The 17,497-nt window shown below is 41.2% G+C and overlaps 1 protein-coding gene across 1 annotated transcript in view; it reads left to right on the plus strand.

Annotated features, from left to right (window-relative positions):
• Positions 1–10,646: 10,646 nt before the first annotated feature.
• Positions 10,647–17,497, plus strand: part of ITGB6 (integrin subunit beta 6) — a 207,650-nt gene continuing 200,799 nt past the window's right edge. Inside the window, exon 1 of the mRNA XM_082261028.1 lies at positions 10,647–10,755. The gene's annotated coding sequence lies outside the window, so the exon portion shown is untranslated. The remainder of the gene's footprint in view (positions 10,756–17,497) is intronic.

A 17,497-nucleotide genomic window follows, 5' to 3' on the forward strand; every position in this document is an offset into this window, starting at 1 on the left:
AAATACTGATGGTTGGCAACACTGGCAGAGGGGCACATTAGTCCTACCCACTACAGGAGAACTACAGGAGGGGGCGGCTACAAGACCAGTCACCCTGCACAAGGAGAGAGAGAGAGCAGCAGTGACCGGATTACCGCACAGATCTAGAAAAAATACACAAAGAACACCAAGACCCAAGAAAGAATAAAAGTATTTTGTATTAACATAATGTTTGCCTACCCTAGAGTTTAGCTTTAATTAACCACCTGCCGACTGCCTGCCGCAGATATACTGTGGTAGGCTGGCTCGGCTGCGCAAATCGCTGTATCTGTACGGCGATCCGCGGGAGCAATCCTGGGGGGGGGGGGAGTTAACTCGAGTAAGCTGACTCATGGGGCTGCGATTGCTGCTGGGCACCCATGATCACTCCCCGTGGAGAGATAACGGCGGTCTGCTGTTGTAAACACAGCAAAACGTTGTTCTCTCAGGGATCAGCACAGAGCGCCTGTGATCCTCTTATTTAGGAACACAGGTCTCTGTGTTGATTCCACAAGCCCATCCCCCTCACAATTAGAAAACACCCCCTAGGCATACACTTAACTCTTTGATTGCCCCTGAGTTAACCCCTTCCGTGCCAGTGTCATTATTACAGTAACAGTGCATATTTTTAGCACTGATTACTGTAGTAATGTCACTGGTGCCCCCAAAAATGTCAGTTAGGGGTCCGATCTGTCCGCCGTAATGTTGCAGTCCTGCTAAAAATCATGAATCGCCGTTATTACTAGTAAAAAAAAAAAAAATGACATAAATCTTTCCCCTAGATTGTAGACGCGATAACTTTTGCACAAACCAATCAAAATACGCTTATTGGGATTTTTTTTACCAAAAATATGTAGCAGAATACAAATTAGCCTAAAATGGTGAAAAGAATATATTTTTACATTTTTTACTGAGAATGTTATATAGCAGAATGTGAAAAAATATTTTTTTTTCTTCAGAATTGTTGCTTTTTTTGTTTATAGCACAAAAATAAAAAATAAAAATCGCACAGGTGATCAAATACCACCAAAAGAAAGCTCTATTTGTGGGGGGAAAAAAGGCATAAATTTTATTTGGGTACAGCGTCACACGATCGTGCAATTGCTCGTTAAAGTAATGCAGTGCCGAATCACAAAAAATGGCCCAGTCATTAAGGGGGCAAATCTTCCGGTGGTTAAGTCTTAATGAACATAGAGCTGCTCTCATGTGTGCCCTAAATGTCTAGAGTTCGGCTTTAACTTTTTTTTTTTAACACCGGTAAGGTGTAAAATGTTTCTGTCTAATATTAGATAATAAACATAACAAGCAACAGATGAAACAACATTGCTGAATTACTAATTATTTCCCATGAACGCACACAAATAATTCAAGCACCATTAATTTGCCTCTACACCTTGTATCAGGACTGAGCTTTCTTCTATCTACGTGCCTGACCCTTTACTTTTTAAAGTCAGACCCTTCTCCTCCCTAAAAGAGGGGGAGGGAGATAGGGGGGCTTCCAGGAGCCTGTTACACAGCACTTCAGAATAAGACATACTTTGACATAACTTTGCCATTTGTCAGTTTGTGGTTTACATTCACTCGTCTAATTTTAACTAAGCATTTGGCCCCATGCAGCATGCTCTGATTCACTTGTGCTTTATCCCTGTAGGACTTTAAATGATGGGCTTTATCACAGAATCACTCACAAGTGAATTAAAATTAATCTGCTTTTATCTCGACTCTTAGTAGCCAAGCGCAATTAATTTGTTTGCATCAAGGTCGGGTGAATGATAATGCAGCAAGAGGAAACACTAGGAATGGATCTGTTTCCGAATCCGAGTCTTTTCTGATGTAAGAGGCCAAGAGGTAGGTAGTCTTCTACTTATATTGTCTGCTGTGATGGGTATGAATCTGCTTCCAGAGGAAAGGCAAAAGGCAAAGGGGTATACGTAGCAACCAATCAGAATGCAGCTGTCGTATCTCTAGTATAAGATTTACAGTGATAAAAAGTATATCATTTGTTCTTTGGGTAGTTTATTTTTCCAGGCATCCTTGATTTTTTTAAACATTTTAGCAGATAAAAGATGTTTAGGTGATTCAAATAGCAGTCGCAGTTTTATTTTACTTTCCTTATTTTTTTATATTATTTTTTTTATATCTAATAAGGAAATGTTATATTTTGGGCTGAATTTAGTATAGTTTTTTAATGAGTAATAAAATAATAATAATAGTTATTATTATTAATAATATATTGTATTAGCAACGCAGTCTATTTTATGCTACTGTTTATGTGGTTATTTTTTTATTTTATTAATTAGGGAATATCACAAAGGAAAGCAAATACATAAGTAACTATTGTACATTTTTAAAAGAGGGGAGGTGGGAAGAGGAATAAATGTAAAAGATTGCCAAAAAAGTTCAGTTTCTTTTGGCTCAGGGTCGCATTTATTGAATCTGGACACGTAGTTTGATTTACTAACAATCCAGTCATGTACATCAATGTCCTTGAGAAAAGCTTCACACCTGTGGATTGTGATAATGTGTGGTAAAATGCAGAGTAAGGAACACCTTGGGCGGAGGTGTCTTGGTGCGCATTTATTTTTAATAGTACCACGGCGCACCTTGCCAGCTAGGACCAGGATGAGAGGAGGCAGGAGGGGCAGCTGCCCCATGTGCAGTGTTTTCATGTGGGATGGGGAGGTGATGTGTGATGAGCTGTGTCCTCCTCATCACATGCATACCCTATCTTTTGTCTTGCCCCTGGCCAGTCTGGTTCTAGTTACAATCACTCAGCAGTAAGGTTTCAAAACATCACTGCTCTCTTCTGTGTCCACATAAAACTAGACTGGTGGATTTAGAGCTGTGCAGTGATGCTGAGACAAGAGCAGTGGCATCTGGGTGTGGGATCTCAAATGATCAGGCATGTACTAAGTCCTGCATAATAAACCAGAAGGCACAATGTGGCATAGAAGGCTCAATGTGGTATAGAAGGCACAATGTGGCATAGAAGGCTCAATGTGGTATAGAAGGCACAATGTGGTAAAGAAGGCACAATGTGGCATCTTCTCCCAGGGCACTGGAAGACATTGTCTCAGCACTGTTGAAGAGCATCTCAACGCATGTTCATTTTAGCACTCCTCAATGCATAGATGTGAATCATCTTTGTGTTTTGGTGCGGAGCATTGAAAATAATGGCACATATCTGGTTTTATGTGCATTGTGGTGGGTTGGACTGCCGTAAGGAAACACAACTTAAAGCGGAGTTCCAAGCTAAAATCAAAGTAGGTGTAATTCAATCGAGCACCCCACCCCCCTCGTATTTGGATATCTTTTTTTTTTTGGTTTCCCTTAGTTGCACTGTCGTCCCCTGCACCGGAGCCGGTGGACGAATCGGCTTCGGGGGCCGACATCGTTGGATCCCTGGACAGGTAAGTGTCCTAACAATAAAAGGCAGCAGTTACATTATTTGTAGCTGCTGACTTTAAAAAAAAAATTTAAGAGGCTGGAACTGCTTAAATACACAAATTAATGCACCACTATATAAAGTTGTAAAGGAAACCTCACATGATTGGATGTTTTAGGTGTGCGGAGGTTCACTTCACCTCACTCTACCTGGGCATGAATAAAAACAGATCTAAGTGCTTTCTGCTAGTTGAAGACATGCACACTTTATTTAAATGTTAAAAAGGTACAAAACAATCCTCTTGGTACAACAGCGTTGTATCAACAATACCAGAGGTAACAGCCGATCAAGTGTAGGCGAGACAGGATAGCAGCAAAAGACACAACCAAAAGCACCTCCTCCTCCCGTACACGTTACGTCCAATGAGACTTCATAAGCGGGTTTCCTTGCAGTCTCCCAGCTATGACAGAGCCCTCACATAGTTAGTCAGGTTAAAAAAAAAGTCTATCTCAACCAACAGAAAATAAATAAATAAATACATGGACTAAATAGAAAACCTCCATATACAGAATCCTCTACCCACAGTTAATCCAGAGGAAGGCAAAAAGAACCCTCTATAAAGCATGGTCCCTTTAAATTGAATAAAACACTCTACTGCAAGTTCACCATATGGACAACTTATGTATTTATACATGGTGATCATATCTCCCCTCAATTGCTTCTTCTCAAGAGAGACTAAATTCAGTTCAGCTAATATTTCCCAATACCTGAGCTCTTCCATGCCTCTTATAAGTTTGGTTCTTCAATTCCCTGATATCTTTTTTGTAAAGTGGTGCCCAAAACTGAACTGCACTTTCCTAATGAGGTCTTATTAACTGCTTGCCGACCGCCGCAAGTAGATTTACTGCGGCGGTCAGCCCCTGCCAGGCAGAGTGACGTTAATTAACGTCACTAGCCTGGGAGGGTCTGGGGAGCGAGCGCGCTCCCGCGGAGGCGCGCTCCCGCGCGGTCACGCACCCCCCCGCGCGTGTGACCAGCGGACCCGATGTCCACCGGCCACTCGGCGATCGTCGGGGGAAGAGGGAGAATGTCAGGCAGCTTGTGTAAACAAGCTGCCTGTCATTCTCCTCGCTGTAAAGACACTGATTACACGGATCTAGTATGTAGATCCGTTGATCAGTGTCCTTACAGCTAGAGCCACAGCCAATCACAGTAAGAATCACGCCCCTAGGGACACACACAGCCCCTCCCTCCCAAATAAAGTTAACCCCTTCACTGCCAGCGTATTTTTACAGTAACAGTGCATATGTATAGCACTGATTACTGTAGAAATGTCACTGGTAACCCCAAAAGTGTCAAAAATGTCAGTCAAGGGTCCGATCTGTCCGCCGCAATGTCGCAGTACCGCAAAAAAATCGCAGATCGCCGCCATTACGCGTTAAAAAAAAAAAACAACAAAAATGACAAAAATCTTTCCCTTTGTTAGTAAACGCGATAACTTTTGCGCAAACCAATCAAAATACGCTTTTTGCGATTTTTTTTACCAAACATAGGTAGGATAAAACAAATTGGCCAAAAATGTTAAAAAATTTTGATTTTTACATTTTTTTGGGGGGAATTTCATATAAAAAAATGTGAAAAATATTGCTATTTTTGCAAAATTGTCGCTCTTTTTTTGTTTATAGCGCGTGATCAAAAAATCGCACAGGTGATCAAATACCACCAAAAGAAAGCTCTGTTTGTGGGAAAAAAAGGACGTCAAATTCGTTTAGGTACAGCGTTGCACGACCGCGCAATTTTCCATTAAAGTCACGCAGTGCCGAATCGCAAAATACCCCCTGGTCTTTTAGCAGGAAAATCCTCCGGGGCTTAAGTGGTTAATGCTGAGTTTATTGTTCTAATAGAACAGCATGTGGCCTTCCCCATGTGGCCGTACTGTTACCTGAGTAGCCGATTTTCAGGCAGGTACAATGTCAATGGTGGGAGCTTTAGCTTCAATCCACCTAGGTATACTCCAACCCCACTTGACTGGAGCTTACCCAAGGTGGACTCCTTCTGTTGGGAAGAAGCAAGGGAGCCAGGATGGGAAGAATACTTTCTTCAGTAGGGGTAGGCTATCATGGGACACTTCCACTCTGGCCTTAATGGGAAGATGACAGCGTATTATTTAGCACTATCATTGCTTCATCTTCAAAGGTTCTGCTAAAAATGTAGGTGTACACAGTACCCTATTATTCCCAATGTAGTATGAGCTCAGCTTCTAAAATGTGTAACATAACTGATAAATTACTCATAGTGGAGGCATAATGCTTTCTTCTATCACTGTGTGTCCAACCACAGCAGGTGTTCACTTACTCATCATAAAACAAGTGTTTGCAGATAAGGTCCACTCTTCCTTTTTACTCAGACAGTCTTTTTTATGATTGAGGGTCTCTGCAGAGCCAACTGATACTTCAATATATCTTTGCTGACTCATCGTAGCTCCTACTCCTGCCTCTCATTTGTAAGAGGTCATTCGAACCAACAGGCTGTCTTATCCATCGTTAATATCCCAGTCATTTATTTTTTAATACACACATAAAGTGTATGTGTTTAATTGTTTCAATGCTAGCAACTATGAAAATGCCACGGGCTTAAATGTAACCTAATTCTTTCCTTGGGGACGACTAGGTCTTATTTACTATGAGCAATTGTGGGCCAGCGGGAGTAGTTATACCTCTCAACTGGGAATGGGGGGCACATTTTAGCATAAACCAAAGAACATACCCTTACCCAACCCCTAGTTAATGGGAACCATGAAGAATTTATATGCAAAAGTTATTGGTTAAAGCTACAAATGTTTTTATTTACCATCCACAGCCTATATACTGACTTTTCGAAAAAAAAACAAAAACAAATGCAATAATTTAGATGTGGGATGAAAGGTTCAATGACACATAACACTTATGATCTTAGGGGGGGGGGGGGGCCTTATATAAAGGTTTGGTTAAAAATAAATATATAATACAAAAAAGACAGTAGGAGAAAAAACAAATATATATATATAGAGAGAGAGAGATTGTTAAAAACAATTAACAGTATTGGGTTCAGGGCCCTGCACCCAATATATCATGATTGAACATCATATCACATTTAATCTTGAAAGAAATATTAAATCTATAGGCACACAACGTTTATAAAACAGAAATGAATAAAACCCAAGTATCTATTTTGATACCTAAATGGAATGTTGATCTATATTTGAAGCCTGACTAAACTGGCCTTCTATTGGGCTGATACTGATATCTTATGATGTAGTCAATCCATGCCAAGTGCTCAGTCATCCTAGGTGATAATTCTGATACAAAATTGAAACCAGAGTTAAGATTGATAATGCTGACTAACACATGGGTGAAATCCAAATTATTTTTATAACCTCCAATTGAATCAACATGTTTTTTCCACTACTATCAATGTAAGGATTTTTTGGTTTGGGATATGAGATCTAACTGAAATTCATATATGCATGGACACTGTTCCAGTAAGTACAATAGTACAAACAAGGATCCCAGGACTCGAAAGAGTTTGCTGAGGCTGAAATGTATTGACATTGATATCTACTTACATACAAATACCTTTGGTTTCAGTCGGCATATGAAATTGATGATCATTAGCACCTGCTTGGTATAATTAGTTAATCCTACACCTGACGTTAATCCTTCAAAATCCCTGACTGTGTGCAAGTGTACAAAGTGTGCGAGTGTAAGAATTGATGCTGGTTTGAAGCCAAAGGGTAGTCACACTAAATATTGATTTAGATTTTTCTTCTGTTCTCACTTTTCATTTTGTAAATTGGTAAAAAGAAACAATTAACATATACATACATAGATACAAATATGTCATTGTTTGGCTGATATTAAATCAATGTGGGATACAGGAACGTGGTCCCCAAATTAAGTTACTGTCCTCAAGTAATTGCTGACTTTATCATAACTGCCTGATCTGGCTGAAATCAGTAAGATCTTATCTCATCTTATGTCTGTTGGCTCCTTTATGATATCTACACCTGATATGTAGAAATAGAGTGTATTTAATTTATCGGCACTGGAAATCGGGTATTTCTTTGGACACACATTTCTAGAGATAAATTTAAAGCCGAGTCCCTGGAAAGCAGAGACAGCTGGCACATATACAGTATACATATGAATGAGATTTGTAGGAAGTGGTTTTACACTCGAGTGTCTGGAGGACTGTCGGTGTGTCCGTATCACCCGGCCTGGCAGATAGTGAAAGCTGTGATAGAGAAGTGGGAGTTTCCGGCTGACCCCCCTGTGTGTGCTGTGCCCGCTGACTCATCTCTGCTGATGTGGGAAAGTTCCACGACCTATACAGCTCTGTTTGATGTGGTCAGGTGCTTTTTGGAAAACTCATGTGGACCTCAGTGTATATTTAATTAGGGAAAAGATTTTCCTTTTTTTAAGCCTGGTATTTTCTGGATATTCTGACATCATCATTCTGTTTTCACTAAATCATCTAGCAGAGCTGAATCAGATGATAGATAGATAGATAGATAGATAGATAGATAGATAGATAGATAGATAGATAGATAGATAGATAGATAGATAGATAGATAGATAGATAGATAGATAGATAGATAGATAGATAGATAGATAGATAGATAGATAGATAGATAGATAGATAGATAGATAGATAGATAGATAGATAGATAGATAATTATAAGATTGAAAGAGATGGTATAGAGAAAATGAAAGAAAGATACAAAGGAAGGAAAGAAAGGCAAGGGAATAAAAAGAAAGAGAAAGGCAAGGAAGGGAGGAAATAAAGAAAGAAAAGAGAGAAAAAAGAAAAGACTAAAGCAAGCAAATAAAATAAGAGAGAAAGGATGGGAATAAAGAGAAAATTAAAGATATTTAGATTGTAAGGAAGGGAAAGGAAAAGAGAATGAAGGCGAGAAGCAAATAAAAGAAGGAAGGGAAAAGACAGAAAGGGAGGGAATGTGAAGAAAGGGAGGAAAGTAAAAAAAATACATATAGATGGAAAGAAAATGAGGAGAAGAGGAAAAGTTAGGAAGGGAAATGTAAGTAAAGTACAGAAGGAAGGGAAAGGGGAAGAAAGAGTGGGAAGGAAAGAATAGAGGAAAGGGAGGGAAGGAATGATGTGAAAGATAAAAAATGGAGAGAAAGAAGTAAGGGAAGGGGAAGATATGGAGAGGTGGAAGGAAGGAAAAATGAAGAAAGGGAGAGAAGGAAGGAAAGGTAAAAAAAAGGGAGGGAAGAAAGGAAGGAAAAAATGGAGATAAAGAATGAAGGGAAATGGAGAGAAGGAGGGAAATGAAAGGGAAGAAAGTGAGGGAAGGGAAAGGGAGAGATAGAAGGGAGGGAAAGGGAAAAATAGGAGAGAAGGAAGGAAGGGAAAGGGAGAGATGGAAGGAAGGGAAAGGGAAGAATGGGAGAGAAGGAAGGAAGGGAAAGGGAGAGATGGAAGGAAGGGAAAGGGAAGAATGGGAGAGAAGGAAGGAAGGGAAAGGGAGAGATGGAATGAAGGGAAAGGGAGAGATGGAATGAAGGGAAAGGGAGAGATGAAAGGAATTGAAAGGGAAGAATGGGATAGAAGGAAGGGAGGGAAAGAGAGAGATGGAAGGAAGGGAAAGGGAGAGATGAAAGGAAGGGAAACGGAAGAATGGGAGAGAAGGAAGGGAGGGAATGGGAGAGATGGAAGGAAGGGAAAGGGAAGAATGGGAGAGAAGGAAGGAAGGGAAAGGGAAGAATGGGAGAGAAGGAAGGAAGGGAAAGGGAGAGATGGAAGGAAGGGAAAGGGAAGAATGGGAGAGAAGGAAGGAAGGGAAAGGGAGATATGGAATGAAGGGAAAGGGACAGATGAAAGGAATTGAAAGGGAAGAATTGGAGAGAAGGAAGGGAGGGAAAGAGAGAGATGGAATGAAGGGAAAGGGAGAGATGAAAGGAAGGGAAAGGGAAGAATGGGAGAGAAGGAAGGGAGGGAAAGGGAGAGATGAAAGGAAGGGAAAGGGAAGAATGGGAGAGAAGGAAGGAAGAGAAATGGAGAGATGGAAGGAAGGGAAAGTGAGAGAAGTAAGGAAAGCAAAGGGAGAGATGGAAGGAAGGGAAAGGGAAGAATGAGAGAGAGGGAAGAAAGATAAAGGGAGGGAAGGGAGGAAAGGAAAGAAGGGGAGAGAAAGAAGGAATGGAAAGGGAGAGATGGAAGGAAGGGAAAGGGAAGAAAGGGAGAGAAGGAAAAAGGAGGGAAAGGAAGAAAGGGAGAGACGGGAGGAAGGGAAAAGGGGAGAGAAGTAAGGGAATGAGGAGAATAGAAGATAAGGCAAGAAAAGATGGAAAGAACAGAAAGGGAGGAAGGGAAGAAATGGAGAGAAGAAACGGAGGAAAGGGAAAATAATGGAGTGAAGGAAGAAACTAAATCTGGTGTGCAGGAGTGACAAGAATTTAATAAAGGGAGGAAAGGAAGGAAAAATAAATACATATAGATGTAAAGAAAAGGAGGAGAAGAGGAAAAGGAAGGAAGGAAATGGAAAAAAAGGGAGGGAAGGGCGGAAGGAAGGAAGGAAGGAAGGAAGGAAGGAAGGGAGGGGAAGAAAGAGTGGGAAGGAAAAGGGAAGAATGGAAGAAAGAGAGGTAAGGAAAAATGTGAAAGGGAAAAATTGAGAAAAAGAAGGAAGGGAGAGAAGGTAGGGAAAAGGAAAGGGAATAAAGTGAGAAAAGAAAGGAAGGGGAAGGGAAGAAAGGGAGGGAAGGGAAAAGGATGGAGTGAAGGAAAAAAAAAGAAGAAATCTGGTGTGCAGGGGGACAAGAATTTAATATAAAAAGGATTGCAGCAGAAGTACAATATAAAGATAATTTAATCAATTGTTTTGTGACAATAAAGAAAAAGCATTCTCATTTTAAAATACAGTATATTCAACATCCCTCCGTCTGTAAGTATAAGGTTTAAAATGGTGTAAAAAATAAAGCGTGGATTAAAGCATTTACGGGATGAAAACAGCTGCTACGACAGTGCTGTGGTCCGGCCACGCTGGGATAAACTCTGCTATTCATTGAACTCACACCTGCTGTCAAGCATCTTCTTTAGCACCTACGCTGCAGACTGCCCTGTGATATTTATATGCAGTTTATCAGCACTGAGTACAGAAACCTGAGCCATGAATGTTACTGGTGAGTTGACCTTTACTGAGCTCTGATTTTCTGTTCTACCACACCCATGGTGTCTGCTACAACCTGATCATTATGACAAAAAGGACCAATGGATAGAAAGAAAGAAAGAGACCAGGAAGAGGAGAAATGACTGTAAATAATAGTACAATGGTACTCCCATCTGGTGAGGTAATGACATTGCTTACTAAGCTTACTGAATCCAGCATCGATGACTGATATTTATTAGCCACTATAGCTGATAGAGTGCTAACTGAGGATTATGCTAAGTAATACCAGGGTGCCAGAACTGTTACATTGTAAAAAATATGTTGAGAACTACATTAAACTATATCTAAAGTCAAAACTTTTGGAAAGTGTTAGAATCTCTGTCCGATTTTATTACTCTTTGTCCCTGTTAGGGAGATTCACTCTCTCTATTTGTCCTGGTGACTAGGGATGAGTTTGGGTTTGATCCAAACTTATGTTTGGCCAAACCCAAAAGGAAGCTGTAACTGCCAGCTCGGTCATCTGTGATCAGCCCCTTCACCTTCATGTACACAAAGAGGTGGGGTTGCCTGTGACATCATTGACCTAATATGGCCATGCACATATTTGCCTCATTGTGTACATGCAGCTGCAGGGTGGAGAACGGCCACAGTTGATTGGGCTGGCACTAACAGGTTCAGACCAAACCCAAGCTCATACCTACTGGTGACCAATGTCACTGGAGCTGAAAGTAATGGGAAATCCAAGATTTTGTAATGACACCAGAAAAGAACTAGAGGGGAAATCTTCTAATGGGGGTTAAGATTCCAGCGACAACTGTCTAAGAAGGGGCATCCCTGACTTTAGATTTCCTCTACTGTTGAGTCTACAGGACAACAAGTGAAGGGACATTTTTCACATGGAACACCAATGGCGAAAAAACAGTTGGGTGTTATACCATTACTCTCTGTCCAAAATAGACATTGGCTTTAGATATATTTCAAGGAAATATAAGATGCATCAAATAAGCTGCACATAGTATAATATGTATAGCAATCAAGTTCATCACAAGATGCTGCTACATGCTTCTTGTGTAGCTTATTTCATAGGGAGTCACTTGTTCCATCTGTTCACCGATCAGTTTCTACTTCTAGGAATTAATTGCAAGTAATTTTAGTAGTTTATCCGAGCTTTGTGAAATCTCTTGTGTAGGTCTAGCCTATTGATGCGACTGCCTGCAGTTGGTTAACCTCTTGCCGACCGCCGCACGACTATTTACGTCGGCAGTCAGCCCTCACAGGCAAAGCGGCGTAGTACTACGTGTCTAGCCTGTGAGGCTCTAGGGGGCGAGCGTGCGCCGCTGGAGGTGCGCTCCCGCGCCTGCTCATTCACGGACCCCCCCGCGATCGTCCGGTACAGCGGGAGATAGGCAGGCGGCTAATGTAAACAAAGCCGCCTGTCATTCTCCCCTGTGTAAGTGCAGAGATCATACGGTCCTGCTATGCAGGATCGTATTTCTCTGCAGTTACACACACAGCCACATTCAATCACAGTAAGAAGCACGCCCCTAGGGACACACTTAACCCCTCCTTCTCAAATAAAGTTAACCCCTTCCCTGCCAGTGTCATTTTTACAGTAACAGTGCATATGTATAGTACTGATTACTGTAGTAATGTCACTGGTACCCTCAAAAGGTTTTTTGCATCATTCATGATGAAACGTCTTTTCATGTTTTCTGGGAGTGCTCCTTTGCACAGAGCCTGTTGAGGGCCTTGGAAACTGAACTTAGAGACTTTGTTCCACAGACTGCCATCACACACTTCGGTGTGCTGAATGGACTTTTTCACAGAACTTTTTCCCAGGAGGACATTGACAACGCCTGGCGGGTGTTGTTTTGCTTTAAGGACGCTTTATGGTGCGCCAGAAAGCGCCTTATCCACCAGCGGGACAGGATGTCCATTGAGGACTGTCGCAGACTGGTTCACAGTCTGCTCAGAGACTATAACCTGATGGATCTCATGGAGGAAGAGGAGGTCTGAAGATTTCCCCTTCCCCCACTCTCCCTTGTGTGTCTTTGTCCATTCAATAAAGCTTCGGGCTTGTGATTTCATTCCCCTCCCCCTACCCCACTCTCCTAACCCCCCATCACACCTGTTGTTTTTTTTAAATGTAATATTGTTTGATTGACTGACTGACTAACGCAACGTACAGACAACGTTTTTCAAGTTTCATGCTTTAGGGGTATTGCGGCGTCATGCATGATGTGATGGCACGGGGTATCCTTACTCCACACAACACATCAGGCATCATACCGCAGACTGAATGTATTTGATTGAATGTATTTATTAGTATGACCGGAAATGTATTGTAATGTAGTGTATTTATGCGCTGCGTCGCAGTACAGGGGAGAATGTACCCCGACAAAGTATTGTTTTTTGTATATCTTTTATGCATTACATTTTCAACCAGAAAAATATAGTTTAAACTTGTGTCACTCCAACACACAAGTGTGAACACTCGGCGAAGCTCCTGAACTTTTTGAAGGCTCAGACGAGTATCTGTTTGTGACAAATATCTCCTATAATACTAAAATACTATATTTCAAATGTTGTATAGCAAGAGTGTTTTGTTGGCAGTCTGATGAAGTGGATGGAGTAGTACTCGGTGCTGCTGTTACTAACACTCGCCCACTCTTGTTAATGAAGATTTAGGAGGATGAGAATGTTAATTGGAATTCAGGGCATGGGAGTCGATTGGGAGGCAAGAGGTGGGCGTAAGAGGAGATTCATGTGTAAGACCAAAATTTGTTTTCCCAAATAGACTTCTCAAAATGAACATGAGATCAGTTATCTAGTCAAGTGTATTCTGTAATGTCAGTCTGTCCAAGTTATCTTTAGATGACATTTGTTGTTTTGTCCTTTTTAACTCTTGTTGATACATTTCCTTAACCTCCCTGGCGGTATGATTCTTTTGGATTTTAGGTGCTGAAAGCGGTACCATTATTTTGCATGTAATTCTTGTGAATGAGCAACCCAAACCAACTGTATACATTTATTATATATATTATATATATGTATGTATATATAGGTATGTATACATATATTATGTATACATATATTATATATATATATATATATATATATATATATATATATATATATATATATATATATATATAACGTATACAGTTGGTTTGGGCTGCTCATTCACAAGAATTACGTATATATATATATATATATATATATGTGTATATATGTATATATATATATACTGTATATATATATATACTGTATATATATATATATATATATAAAGTACAGTAAACTGCAGGAAAGGGCACTGGGGGGCAAACTAATGTGATTTTATTTTATTTTGAATGGTATCAGTGTGTTTGGTGTGCTTTTACATTTAAATTTGCCGCCGGTTCCACCCCCCTGCGAACGTCACGTCCCAGGAGAAGGAAGCCGGGGCACGGAGAAGATCGGGAGGAGGAACCGCCGCTAGAGACCGCCGGACACATCGCTGGATCCCGGTGACAAGGTAAGAAACCTATTTTACAGGATCCAGCGATGCTTCTGGCGGTACCCCGAGTGTGGCTCAGGGTTAACGCTTTTGGCTCTAAAAATGTAACCCCGAGCCACACTCGGGAATACCGCTAGGAAGGTTAAGCGAGGCTGAAAATGCGCCCATCGCTGCAAAGCAATCTGCAGTGGATTGCTACGGTTTAAGCTGGATACACACTATACAATTCTCTTTAGATTTTTTTCCTTTAGACTTACCAAAACCATATAATATGAGGTCAAATCTAAACACTTTCAATTTGTATGCAATCAGGCAGGCCCTTGCACTACATAGTGGATGGTAAATCTAAAGGAAATCTAACAACAAAAGTTGTATAGTGTGTCCCCAGCTTTAGCCTGCAGATTCCTGCCTGTGATATTCTTATCACCCTGCTGCAATGGTTCTGCAAGACCTCAGATTGTTTGGCTCCTGTGCCAACCTATGGGTGTCACCTGCTATATTGTGGGTTTTTATTTTCTTCTCTTCTATCACTTCCTGACCTGCCTTCTAGTTTGTTTCCCTATATAAGTCATGGTTGGTGCAGCCCGTGTTGCCTGAGCAACTTCCTAGTTCTCTGAGCTCTTTTTTGCCTAGTGTTTGTGCATTCAGTGTCTGACTTCCCGTGTACCGACCCCGGCTTTGTCTTCTGTTTATACGTGTCTTTTGCCCACCCTGACCTTAGCTTGTTTCCCGGATCCTCCTCTGTCTCCTGCCACCTGTACTCTGCATAAGCGAGAGGTCTCCATATCATTGAGTGGTCGTACCTGGGGGCTGTAGCCTAGTTCCAGCTTTCTCTCTTTACCCATCCTCACCATCAGCCCTAGTGAAGAAACATGCTGGAGCTTAGAGTCCACCTCCTGGAGAACCTTTTTTTTTGCCTTTTTATTTATTTATTTAATGTTTTGCCCTTGTACTTTATCTAATGGCAATTAACGCTTACTCTGTTTTTTATTGTCATTTTTGCATTGTAAAAAAGTACAAACTGAAGCACATCCAATACAAAGTGATAATATATGTAGCACTGCCCCCTTGGGAGCTGCTGAGAACGGATTCCCCTGGGTTACCCTTAGCAACAACTTGTAAATTCTTAGCACTTTATGTCCTTGGCTCAGTCAGTAAACAGTCCAGGGGATTTGTTTTTTTGTATTTTATTTGAACTTGGATGGGAGAAGGGATGAGTGGGATACTCCAACTTGATAACTATGCACAATCTTGAGGACTTCTATCTGTATTGAATGCGGCAAGGCCGCTGCTTCACCCTGCCACTGAGGTGAAATGTTGAAATGCAAACTATGCAGTAAATTGCTCTTCGGGTTCTAACTTGGCACCCCCTTTCTCGCTGACTTTGTGTGCTGACCTTCTGTCCAATGACTCTCCCTGGAGTGGTCTCCTTCCTGGGCAGACCCCTGACAAGCCCCCTGGTACTCACGGACACTGTTTTTCCCAGGTAGCTCTGCCTTCAGCTCCACTGTCAGTTTCCTCTGGACTTCTCTGGCTCAGCTCCACTCCTGGCTCACTAGGCTGACCACCTGCCTGTGACCACCTTCCTCTCTGAAAGGAGGAGAGACAGCCGTCACCCTCCTCCTGGAACCTGGCTTCCCGCCCAAAGACACCCTGCCTCATGTGCTCTCTGCTTTTATGGTCAATCCCAGGATGCACTGCGGTGGTGCCCTTCAACTGGGACTGCCACAAAAGCCTGTGTATCATTGGCCAGGTTTCCTCCACTGTCCAACAGGCCTCCCTATTGGATACAGTGGGGACACTCCCTCAGACCAGCTGAATACACACTAAGCACAATGAGCAGGCCTAACTAAAGATCAGGCTCCCCCTGATAAGCAGATGGAGCAAACTAATGCTATACCTAGCACCTGTCTAGGAGAGTGCTACATATAAAAGACGCTTTGTCTATAGAAGAAAGAATGAATAAGTCACAAGCGCCGCCATAAGAGGTAGTAACATTATACTATCTATATCATGAGTATATAAAAGAACAGCCTTGGCATCCAGAGTTATTGTAAGCAGACATGGTAGGTGTGTTGATGTAAGACTTAGCATTGAGGACAACATTTACGGATAGAACCATACAAAATATGCAACGCTATATGTGCAAAATACAATAAAATAAAAATGAAACTCTATATGTGTAGTCCAGAAAAGTCCTTCTGTATTATTCACAAGAACACACAAATCATCCAGTGATCCAATCAATATGTGTGAGAATGTTCAGCCAATATAAGGATTGAAGGCTTACCAGAACAATTGGCTGCACTCTTAACTGCAGCAAACAAGAATGGATTATGCCAATCCTGTATAGTTAGTTGGTGTGTCCTCTCCTTTGTCCTTAATAGTGAAACTGCAGGTGTATAAAAAGAAAAAACTTGTATGATGTAATATTATTAAATATCGATAATTACACCCAAGTGAAAAATAATAATGCAAACACCGATCACTAGCCTTCACCAGCTTTCACCCCCATGCAATGCACACTCACCAAGGCTTCAGTGCATGAACTTCTTCCCAATCTTTCTCACTTTACAGGGTAAAGCTCCATTCATACAGTATGTCCCCAAATACCAAAGGCTATAAACAAAAAGCATGCCTCATAGTGCAGTATTTATTGGAAAGAACATAAATTTAAAAATAAAAAAGGTATAAAATACAAATAAAAACAATGTGTGAAGCTGCTAAACTTACATCTGACACCGCCACTCAGACCTTCGATGTGGAGGCGTGACTTTCTGGCTCCTATATCCTACCCTACCAGGGATTTTACCAGCAGCTGTATAAGTTTGGTTTAGCACTCTCTTCACAATTTTTTCATTTATAGATAGAAAAGTGTTCTCCAAGGAGGTTGAGATTTATGGCGCCGAATAGCAATTTAAAATGGAACTAATGCACCGCAACTTCAATCCAAGCATTAGACTTTGCGGTGTGTCCCCATTGATTCCAGTGGGTAAATTTGACATTCAGTGCCACTTGTTAACTTCACAAGCCATGTTAAACTTGTTGTGAGCACACCATGTGTACAGACCCATGTAAGATTTTAGTTCAGGTCGGGAGGCAGCAAAACCACAGCTTAACAGCCTGTTTTTATTGTCCCCTGGCCACCCATGTGTAAGAGGTTGAAGTGGATGTCAGGCCAACATAAAAAAAATTAAATTTAGTACATCTCTGTAATATAGCACAGTTCCCCATGTTTTATTCTTTTAAAATGCTGCACATAAAGACAAGATATCTGTTGATGCTGCCAAAAATGAAGTGAGTGTCTTAATGGGCTACAGAAAACCTCCCCCTCTGCATAACATAAGGGGAAAGTGATCCATAGTCCAGCAGGGGAGAACCTAGGCAGGGCTAATAACATCAAGCAAAAAAAAACAAATTACAG

Source organism: Pelophylax lessonae (assembly GCF_965119305.1).
Source record: "Pelophylax lessonae genome assembly, chromosome: 6".
NCBI classification, from domain to species: Eukaryota; Metazoa; Chordata; class Amphibia; order Anura; family Ranidae; genus Pelophylax; species Pelophylax lessonae.